General features: G+C 39.3%; 1 protein-coding gene across 1 annotated transcript in view; it reads right to left on the reverse strand.

Annotated features, from left to right (window-relative positions):
- Pak1 (p21 (RAC1) activated kinase 1) overlaps window positions 1-11,745 on the reverse strand; it is a 145,426-nt gene extending 133,681 nt beyond the window's left edge. Inside the window, exon 1 of the mRNA XM_071616521.1 lies at window positions 11,728-11,745. The gene's annotated coding sequence lies outside the window, so the exon portion shown is untranslated. The remainder of the gene's footprint in view (window positions 1-11,727) is intronic.
- Between the last annotated feature and the right edge of the window lie 202 nt (window positions 11,746-11,947).

Raw genomic sequence — 11,947 nt, forward strand, 5'->3', positions numbered from 1 at the left:
CGCATTTTATAATTTAAAAAGAACTTTTTAATCAATACCCAAAAATCAAAGGCATTTCTATATCAGTGGCAAATCCACAGAAAGGGAAACAAAGAAAACCACCCCATTTTCAATACGCTCAAAAAACAAACAAAAAAAAAAATACTTGGGAATCAACTTAAGGAAAGAGGTGAAAGATCTATATAATGATAATTACAGAACCCTAAAGAAAGAAATTAAAGAAGATCTTAGAAGATGGAAAGGTCTACCTTGCTCTTGGATAGGCAGAATTAATATTATCAAAAGGACCATACTTCCGAAAGCACTATACAGATTTAATGCAATTCTGACCAAAATTCCAATGACATTCCTCACAGAAATAGAAAAAGCAATCATGAAATTCATCTAGAAAATAAGAGACCCAGAATAGCTAAATCAATCCTTAGCAGGAAGAGTGAAGCAGGTGGCATCACTATATCAGACCTCAAAATACTACAGAGCAATAGTAACAAAAACAGCATGGTATTGGCACCAAAACAGACTGGTAGACCAATGGTACAGAACAGAGAACACAGAGACTAACTCACAAAACTACAATTATCTTATATTAGACAAAGGTGCCAAGAACATGCATTGGAGAAAAGATAGCCTCTTCAACAAATGGTGCTGGGAAAATTGGAAATCCATATGCAACAAAATGAAATTAAACCCCTATCTCTCACCATGCACAAAACTCAACTCAAAATGGATCAAGGACTTAGGAATAAAACCAGAGAACCTGCATCTAATAGAAGAAAAAGTAGGCTTTAACCTCCCTCATGTGGGATTAGGCCCCAACTTCCTTAATAAGATTCCTGTGGCCCAAGAATTAAAATCAAAAATCAATAAATGGGATGAACTCAAACTAAAAAGTTTCTTCTCAGCAAAAGAAACAATCTGTGAGGTGAATAGAGAGCCTACATCTTGGGAGCAAATCTTTACCCCTCACACATCAGATAGAGCACTAATCTCTAGGGCATATAAAGAACTCAAAAAGCTAAGCACGAAAAAAACAAATAATCCAATAACAAGTGGGCCAAGGACCTGAACAGACACTTCTAAGAAGATGATGTACAATCAATCAACAAATACATGAAAAAATGATCATCATCACTAGCAATTAGAGAAATGCAAATCAAAACCAGTCTAAGATTTCATCTCACTCCAGTCAGAATGGGAGCTATTATGAAGACAAACAACAAGTGTTGGTGAGGATGTGGGGGAAAACGTACACTTATACACTGCTGGTGGGACTGCAGATTGGTGCAGCCAATATGGAAAGCAGTATGGAGATTTCTTGGAAAACTGAGAATGGAACCACCATTTGACCCAGCTATCCCTCTCCTTGCTCTATACCTGAAGACTTAAAAACAGCATACTACAGGGACACAACCACATTAATGTTTAAAGCAGCACAATTCAAAATAGCTAAACTGTGGAACCAACCTAGATGCCTTTCAATAGATGAATGGATTAAAAAAATGTGGCATATATACACAATGGAATACTACTCAGCAATAAGAGAATAAAATCATGGCATTTCCAGGTACATGGATGGAGTTTGAGAAGATAATGCTAAGTGAAGTTAGCCAATCCCAAAAAACCAAATGCCGAATGTTTTCTCTGATATAGGGAGGCTGATTCATAGTGGAATACAGAGCGGGAGCACGGGAGGAATAGACAAACTCCAGATAGGGAAGAGGGGTTGGAGGGGAAAGAGGGGGCATGGGGTTATTAATGATGGTGGAATGTGATGATCATTATTATCCAAAATACAGGTATGAAGACACGAATTGGTGTGAATATACTGTGTATACAACCAGAGATATGAAAAATTGTGCTCTATATGTGTAATAAGAATTGTAATGCATTCCGCTGTCACATTTAAATAAAAAATTTTAAAAAAGAACTTTGAAACATACATAAAAGTTGAAAGAAGTTTACAACAGAAGTTTCAAGATGAGTTAACTCAAAGGAGAATTTTTTTTAATTGTGGAATTCAACCTTAGATCTATTGTATTAAGGATATCCAGAGGTAGGATCAAGACCACTTACAAACTTGAAATAATCAATTTGTTCCTCAATATTTATCTGTGTGTTTGTTTTAACTGACAATAGAATATTCTGCTCTCAAGACACTATGTTTAAAAGTGCTGGTTCATGTTCTTATTTTGATTCTCTATGGTGGGGGACTGCAGGGAGGTTTTGGCAATTACTAATTGCCTCAGGAACCTGGATTTTTTTTTTTAAACCTGGAATTATTCAGAAGTCAAGGGAAAATAAAGGAAACGCCACTGGTCAAGGGAGTACACAAATGAACAATCAGGAGAAGAGCAAACACCAGATTTGGAGACAGAAGATTTGAATTAAAGATTCCAGTTTCCAACCTCTCAGCTATATTATCATGCACAAGCCACCTAACATCTCTTCATCTGTAAAAATATAATATCTTAGAGCAGAATTCAATTATGAGACTGTATGTGAAAGTGTGTGTATATATGTCACTGTATACACACACATCAAATATCTCTAGGCTACTCAAGAAATTTAAATTTTCAAAATTATATCATGGATTTTTCCAGTTTGATCATCTAGTTTTTGTTTATTCTTCTTAAGTTGCTTTATAAATTTATAAAGATATCTTCTTGAAATTAACTATCAAATAAAATCCATTCTGAGGGGCTGGGGGTAGATTAGTGGTAGAACACATTGATGAGCTGGGTTCAACATCCAGTGCCAAATTTAAAAAAAAAAAAAAAAATCTACCCTGAAAACCTCATACTCTGGGCTAGACAACTCCAGATGAGAAATAATTTTAAATAAAAGAGAATGGTATGAAATAGTAATTATCCAACAGGTGATAGAGGATTAAGAGTCTATCCAACTATATAAAGTCCCATTCCACCCATAACCCAACCTGGAAATTTATAAATTGTGCTCCTCTAGTCCACTGGGAATTCTTTCCATAGTGAAATGCTGTTACTGATGGACTATGTCCTACTGTATTATAGGGAAAGGGTCATGGCAGAAGGTTAAGAATCACTGTTACAAATATTTGAGCTGGAGAAATTGATATCAAATTCAACAGATCTATATGACACCTAAGGAAAACAGGCTTAGGGTGACTTATTTGACTTGCTATAATCACACAATAAATAATCATTAAAATATCTGCAAATTCCAACTTGATATCTCCAAATTGCCTCACTTGTACAAGAACATAGAGGAATCTCTTACAGGAATGAAAAAAATACACACACACACACACACATTTTAGAATTCAATAAAAAATCAAATATAAAGTGCTTGGTACTATGTAAGTCTTCATTCAGTAAAAGACTGTTTGAAGCAGGGAGTGGTGGTTCACACCCAATCCCAGCAACTCTGGAAGCTGTGGAAGGAGGATTTGTAAATTCAAAGTTATCCTCAGTAACTTGGCAAGACATTTAGCAACTCATTGAGACCCTGTCTCTAAATAAAATGCAAAAAAAAAGACTGGGGATGTGGTCCAGTGGTTAAGCGCCCTTGGGTTCAATCCCTGGTAGGAAAAATAAATAAATAAATAAAAGATTTTTTGAAGGGATGTGGGTGTAGCTCAGTGGTAGGACCAAGCATGCTAGGCAAGTGTTCTAAGTTCCATGGCAATGAAGCTGATGATGTTGATTTGTTCCTGAGCTCATTTATTCCCAAAATACAATGAGGTTAAGGAGCAAAGGTTACTGGGAAACAGGGAGATCACTATGCCAAACTCATTTTTCAAAAAGATAAGAAGGAAATAGATGAAATTATAATATTGGTATGATAAAATTCTGATGAATTTGTTAGAGGTATTTTAATCTCTAATCTCCAAATTTGTGTAAGAAAAATTTACTCTTCCATAATAAAAGAAATATAAACATATCTTTAAGACAAACAAGATGGTTTAGGTAGACACTCAACTTGGAAGAGAAAGTATCTGAAAATATTTTAGGTTGCTGGACCCTGCTTACTAACTCCTGGGGGGAAAAAATCCCAGCAATTAAGAATTCTAAGAACCTCAAACTTAAAAACACCTTTGGAGATCATTTACTGCAAACTCCCAGCTAAAAGCCAATATCAGCCAAACACTTTCCAGCTTACCAACTGCTTTACATAAATTCACAGAGCTAGCTTGATCCTCACAATCCTGTAAAGGAGTGAGACAGCTATGGCATAATGAGAAACATCAGTTCAAGTCAGAAAGATCTGGCTTCAAATCATAAATATGATGTATAGCCTCAGGCAATTAAATTAACCTCTCAGTTTTCTCTTCTATAAAATGAAGGCAAAAGAACACCTGTCCTAGATAACCTAGGGGATTGTTTGAAGAACAATGTGAGATCTTATTAGTGAAAGTACCTTAGACACTATACAAAAGGCCTTTCATCATCTGGATCCTGTCTCTGCTTTCACCACTCCCCACCTTGAGTCCCACCATCTAAGCATTCTAAACTACTCAGGGTTCCCCACACAGGCTCTTGAATCTTCTGGCCCTCCTAACTGCTCTTCTAGAGGCCCTTCCTCTCCCCTGTTGCTACCACTCCTCCAGTGTTCCTGGTTAACCCCTGTTCGTGTTTCAGAACACTTCTGAGGTGTCATTTCCTTTAACAAGGCTTTCTAGGCCACCCCCATTTTAAGTAGGGTAGATGCTCTTCCTTTGTGTTCACACTGCACCCACACATATCACCTTGTGTCATTTTTTACTCAATAGAGTATAATTGTCTATATACATGTCTGCTTCTCCAGGAAAGGATAAACTCAAGAGTAGGAAATGGGTATGATTTGTCTATTTCTTCAGAGCGAGAGACAATGCAGGATGTCTAATATGCCGGATGTTTAATATACGTTTAGCAAATAAATGAACTTTAAATGGCAATGAAATCACTTGTTTTCATACAATAGACATGAATATTATAAACAGTGCTTTTCAACTTTATTTGCATATTAGAATCCCCTGTAAACTTTTTTTAAAGTAAATCTGAGATAGAGACCAGGCTACTGAACTTTTAAAAAAAACTTTGTAAGGGTTGGGGATGTGGCTCAAGCGGTAGCACGCTCGCCTGGCATGCGTGCGGCCCGGGTTCTATCCTCAGCACTACATACAAAAATAAAGTGTTGTGTCCGACGAAAACTAAAAAATAAATATTAAAAATTTTTTTCTCTTTCTCTCTCTAAAAAAAAACAAAAACAAAAACCTTTGTAAGTAGTTCAAATGTACAGCCAACATAAAAACCATTGCTATAGGGACTGGGGTTGTGGCTCAGTGGTAGAACACCCACCTAGCACATGTGAGGCTGTAGGTTTGATCCTCAGCACCACATGTGAATGAATAAAATAAAGGTATTGTGTCCACCTACAACTAAAAAAAAAATATTTAAAAAAAAAAAACACTGCTAAGGGCTGGGGATGTGGCTCAAGCAGTAGCGCGCTCGCTTGGCATGCCTGCCGCCCGGGTCTGATCCTCAACATCACATACAAACAAAGATGTCGTGTCTGCCGAAAACTAAAAAATAAATATTAAAATTCTCCAAAAAAAAAAAAAACTGCTATACATAATTTTAAGTCATAAAATTACAACCATTCCATCACACATCTATATAGTTCAACATTGATTCACATATTTTATTAATCTTCACAACTCTATGTATTATTATCTTTTTTCCAAATGAAGAAATAGAGAGTTAAATAAGTATAAAAGTTGCTCTTTGCCTCACTTCAAATTTAGTGCTTTTGTGTTTACATCTATCTCCTTCTCTAGAAAATGGCAGGTAATATTGCAGTAATACACAAAGTTCTATAAGGACAAGGGTTCAAATGAGAAATATATCAATCCCAGCTTTGTGGGAATCAGGGAGGGAATAGGAGGCTGGGCCTGAAGATCTAGTATAGGCAGACAAATGAGGGAGAAACCATGTATATGTTGGCATTGCCATTCATCATCCCCAGAGATTCAAAAGGCAGATTCTATAAAGGAGAAAAATGCTCTTGTCAGCCTCAGTTGGTACCTACCCAGTATGAAAGGAAAAAGGACACTGGAAAGGGCTGGAAGTGGAAAGGTCAAGGAAGAAAGCCCCATAAGAAAGAATGGATTTCTGAATGCTACATGCAAATTACTTAACCCTGACTCCATGAATAAGAGCCAAGACATAATGGACTTACATAACTGACTTAGATCAATTCTAGATAATTAATCAATACCATACAAAATTAATTAAAGAGAGATCAATAAACCTCTGGTTCTTTCTAGACTTATTACTACACGATTCTTCAAGAGGGGATAATCTGGAGAATCCTGAAGAATAAATGATATCCCCCATCTCAAAGATAGAAGAGTAAAAGAAAAGAAATTATTCATGAGAGGAAGAGCTTAAAGGCAGAAAAATGCAATACATTATGCTAATAAATTCATGATGGCAAAAGGAAATGAACATTCAGTCACAGGTGACTCAGAATGTTGTATAAAACCTAATCTTATAGCTTCCTTAAAGAAATGTTATCTTCAAAGTATGCAGTCATGACCATCTGATAAAAAGTTTAATCAGCAAATTTTTTTTCTGGTTTAAACTGTGGACTTTAGTTAAGGTTTTCTTAGAGAGAAAAAGTAAAGAAGGAATATAAAAGGATGCTTTGAGTGCCCCAAAGTTTAGCTTGATAGAGTTCAAAAGTCAGTCTATAGTGGCAAAAGTAAAGTACTACATTTAGAATTTTAAAATGTGTTTGTAAATCAATATTCAGGCACTTGCTAATTATGTGCTTTTGAATAAGCCAACATTTATGTGATCCTCAGTCTCCTAACACATAAAATGGGAATACCTACCTCACAGGGCTACTAAGAAAACTGAACAAAGTAACACCCAGGAAAGATATTATTTTTCCTGTGTGAATGATAAATGTAAAAAATACAAATCCGTCTTCACCAATCTTTGCAATGCACAAAAGAGACCAGACTAAATGGAAAGAAATTTTATTTTAACTCTCACAGCAACATATTTATTTGTAAAACATTCCTATATCCTCATATAGAAATATGAAAGCAACCTGAGGACTGAAAATAGCACATAGCTGCCAAAGTCAGATGGACATAGGCTGGGGTTGAGGTCTGCCACTTATTTGCAGAAAAGCCTGAACAAGTTTCCTTTTCCAGTATGAGCCTTAGCTTCTTTATCTATAAAAGATACCAGCAATCATCTTATGTGGTTATTTCAGAGAATTAGAAAAAAATTGTTAAACAGCTAACAGAGTGTCTGTAACAGAACAGGTGTTCAATAATGTAAGCAACTGTAAATAGTTATTACCACTTAAAAACTAGCTAGTAAATTATGGCTTTCAAAGGTTTCTTTATACTCAATATTTTATTTAGTTGCTTCATAACCCTGTAAGCTAGCCACAGCAACTGTTACTATTCCCATCTTAGAGTTAGGACAAAAGACATAAAACTACAAGGTCATGCAGTAAGACAGATACTAAATTAAGGTCCCCTAACTTTACCCCACTATGAATTATAACATTACTCCTTAATAATTAAAATATCTATGAAGAGGTATATTCTTTGGATCACCTTAAACATCAAACTTTCTGATTATGACTTAGAAAGATTTAAAAAAGAAGAAAGAGAAAATTCATTAAAAACAAAATAGTAGAATTCAGAATTGTCCCAAATTGGCAACTACTGATTCTACCTTGGTTTTTTCGTTTTCCCCAACAAAGCCAGTGAATGCTTAAAATTATTTTTTTTTAATTTGCTTACCAAAATAATTGTTTGAAAAACTTATCCCTAAATTAAGAAAAAAATAATAAAGACAGCTTTCTCCCTCCTATACAATCATATTCTTTTTTTTTTTTAAGAGAGAGAGAACCTTTTTTTTTTTTTTTTTTTTTAGTAGATACACAACACAATGCCTTTATTTTTATGTGGTGCTGAGGATCGAACCCAGGTCCCACCCATGCTAGGGGAACGCTCTACCACTGAGCCACAATCCCAGCCCCTCATATTCTTCTCTTTTATCTCATAATTTAAGCCCTTATCAAATCATGCTGCATTATCTTCAGCTCCTTTAGGACTTGGGCTACACCCTATATACAGCTGACCGTCCTACTCCAGCATAGGACCTGGTACCTGTCATATACCAGGACTCAAATAACTGGAAAAGGACTCAATAACTGTTCATAAGGAAATGGATGAGCAAATGAAGACACTCTCTCAAGGGGAAGTTAGGAAAGGAAAAACTGGGCATGGTATGTTAGGGCTAATAAGAAAGTGAAAGAAACAAATCATTTTGAGAGCTTCATAAGGAAGAGAAACCTTTGTGTGGAGTCAAATAGGCCCTTGTATGGTTTTAAGTATCACTGAAGGAAGACAAAAACCACAGGAGACCAGGAAGAGACAGTTTCAAGTTAAAAGACTCAAAAGTTAAGGTGCAAAAAACAAACCTATCTTAGGATATTTCAACAGTTTCCAGGACCTTTGTGCACACGCGCAGGCACACACGCGCAGGCACACACGCGCAGGCACACACAGCACACACGCACACACAGAAAAACCCTTCGGGCTTCAGTTGTAGAAAGACACTAAAAGGGAAGAAAAGTTCAAGCTAAATGTTAGCTAATTAATTAATCCAAAAATGTTAGAATCCCCCTAGATCTATACACTGGAATGTGGTTCCTCCTGAGAATCATTCTTGACTAAAAACTCCCTGCAGCATCTGACAGTAAATAGGACAATCATATTATTCATTCAACAAATATTTGAATGTTTGCTATTTGTAGTCACTATCCTAGGCACTGGGCTTAAAACAATGAACTTGATCAGTTAAAACTTATTGCTCTCAAGAAGGTTTCATTCAAGCCAGATGTGGTGGCCTACATCAGAAATCCTAGCAACTTGGGAGGCTGAGTCAGGAGGATTGCAAGTTTGAGGTCAGCCTTAAAAACCTGAAGAGGCCCTAAGCAACTTAGTGAGATCCTGTCTCAAATTAAAAAGGGCTGGGGATGTAGCTGAGTGGTTAAGCACCCCTGAATACAATCCCCAAGAACATAAAAGAAAGCTTTCATTCTAATGGTAAAAGATGATGGGGGATGGATAGATGGATTGATATAGTGTGGGATGAGATGTCATACTAGGCAGTAAACATTATGGAAGAAAAAAAAGGAGGAAGCTAACTGGTAGGATACAGATTTTCTCAGGATCAAATCTCCTTACCTAGTGATTCCTAAACTTTAACAAGCATCAGAATCACTTGGAGGACTTGATGAAGCAGAGGTTTTAAGGCCCAATCCCAGTTTTTTCATTTGTAGGTGTGGGATAAGACCCATTAATTTGCCAACAAATGCCCAGATTATGCTGACAATCCTGGTCCAAGGACCATACTTTGAAAACTAATTGTTTCAACCCAAAGGATTAGGTAACCTATCTCATGGGTCTTGATTTGCTTCTTCATTCATACACATTCATTCAAACACTTATGCAAAGTTCCAGGAATTTAGCTAGGCACTAAACTGAAACAGATTCTGCTCTCAAAAAATTCACAGGCTAATGGAAAAAGGTACAAACTCCTACGCATGGGTGACTGCTACCTGCCTGTTTCTGGAGCATAAAAGCAAACTCCTAAAACTTTAAGGCTGAGAAGTGCTACAAAGGGTTATAAAAATGCTATATACAAAAGCAACTCATGTCATGGGGGGAAAGGAGGAGAGACTAAGGGACCCCTTTCCAGAGATCCAACAAGGTCTTATCCACAGTCAAGTAAGAGAAGGCAGGCATTCCACATGCGCATGCAAAAGCAAAGATGAAAAAGAGGATGTGAGAGGAGAATATAGAGTGAGGCTGCAAAGGCAGGCAGTAATCTAATCTCTTAAGAGTTTCCTATTACATGTTAAGTAGTCTGAAATTAATCTTTCAACAATGAAGGGTCCGGCAGGAGGCACTGATGTGATTAAGTTTTGTTGTACAAAGATCCTTCCTTTGTGTCCTCCAAGCCTAGCACTGGATCTCAAAACATGTGCTCAGTAAATGCATATTAAGTTGAGCTGAACAAGTTTACTTATCAAGTGCCCTCTTATGGATGAGGGGCCAGTTACCTTCTCTGTAGGGCTCACTTTGGCCAGGACAAGACTTGTAAAACAGGTCCAGCAACCTCAATTATTGCACACTACTCCCGGGACAACTGGAGTCCCCCAGAGGGCCTTCATTGTTTATTTATATGTCTACCTCACCCACTAGACTTTGAGCTCTCAGAAGACAGAGACTGAATTCCCATAGCCTTTAGCAGAAGGCTTGAAACATAATAGCTCTCCAGACTCCAGTAATGTTGGATAAAATAATGACTGAAAAAGCAAATTGACCGGGTAGACCCATGAGTTCACGTAGGCTCATGCAGTTCATTCCCTTCAGGGAATATTGCAAGGTACACGTTCCAAAGCCCTTAGAAGCCGCACTTCTAGGTGAGGTGGCATGGGTTTCGTTGCAACTGATATATAATTTCCAAATTGAAACAAAAATGTTACAAGTGCAGTGGTACAAATCCCAATAGACGCCTGAAGGCCCCAATGGGAAGAAGTCAGCTCTCTCCCAGAGGGAGGGGATGCCAGCATAGACTTCACAGTGGAGAGGAATCTTGAAAGGTGAGTGGATGATTGCTACCTGCCTCAGTGTCTGCAGCATAAAAGCAAACTCTTTAAGCTTTGAGGCTGGAAGTGACCTACTTAAGGTCACAAAGTTAGTAGGTGAGGCCACACGGTAAGACAAAGGAGGTATCTCTGTATTGTTGACTTGTTTTCTCCTGACAATTGAGAGAGAGCCCAGAGTTTTACCAGGTGAAACTGAAAGATCTCTCTCTGGAACAACTCATAATAAAGGCAAGACTAATGAACTTTTTACTGGTAACCACAATGATAACTCTTCCCTTCACATCTCACAATGCTGGATATATAATAAAGGGTAAGACAATGAATTATCCAAGAGGTTTAACAAACAAGGACTTTGCTCACAACACCAAAGAAACACCCAATACTTCTCAGATATTCTTCCAAAACACTCCCAGATTCAAGAGAGTGAAGGTTGTAATAATCATGTCTCTTTGAAATGGAATAATGAACGTGAAACACTCTGATACTCCTTTCCCCATCTGGTTTTAACTTTCCAAGTTACGGAGTATTCCCGGGGTGGGGGAGGGGCTACCCAAGTCAAGTACTACCGAGCTTATTTTTTCAAGGCGTCGAACCCTAAAAGTGATTCCCCCAGCCTGAACCGGGCAATCTCTATGCAGAATGAATCGGTCGCTGCTTTGCTAAGCTTTGCCGGAGCCGGCTAGGGTGAACGTCGCAGGACCGCGAAGTTCGGAAGGGAGTCGGTCCGGGACCGGGTCCTGTCGTGCACCCGGCCCAGCCCGACCCCTCCTCCGCCCTGCCCCACTCTCGGTCCCAGGAGTGCCCAAGCATCAGAGACCTGCGGTCGCACCGGTGCGTGCACAAGGGGCCTTTGTTGGCCCGACTCGAACGGCCGGCCTTGCGGGGCGGCGCCTGCCTCACCTTACCTGGAGTCCCCGCCCGCCCGCCGAAGCGGAAGGCCCCCGGGGGAGAATGAATGGGCCCAGGCCTCCAGCCCACCCGGCTTGCCCACTGCACCGTCCCAGCCCCGGCGCCCCGGCCCGGGCAGCAGCGACACCAGGGGTACCGGGCAGGAGGCCGGCTCACCTTCCGCGCTCGCTCGGCTCCGCTCAGCTCCTCCTCCTCCTCCACCACGGTGGCGGCGGCCGAGCCCGGAGCGCGCGAGTGTGCGCGAGCGGCCGCTTCACTTTCTCCCTCCCGCCGCCGCCGCCGCCGCCGCTGCGCGCTCCGAGCCTCCCTCAGGCCGCTCGCGGCGGGGATCCCCTCTGGACCACGGATCGACGAGGGAAGAGACGCTGAGGCGCGG

This window comes from Marmota flaviventris, chromosome 9 (genome assembly GCF_047511675.1).
Source record: "Marmota flaviventris isolate mMarFla1 chromosome 9, mMarFla1.hap1, whole genome shotgun sequence".
NCBI classification, from domain to species: domain Eukaryota; kingdom Metazoa; phylum Chordata; class Mammalia; order Rodentia; family Sciuridae; genus Marmota; species Marmota flaviventris.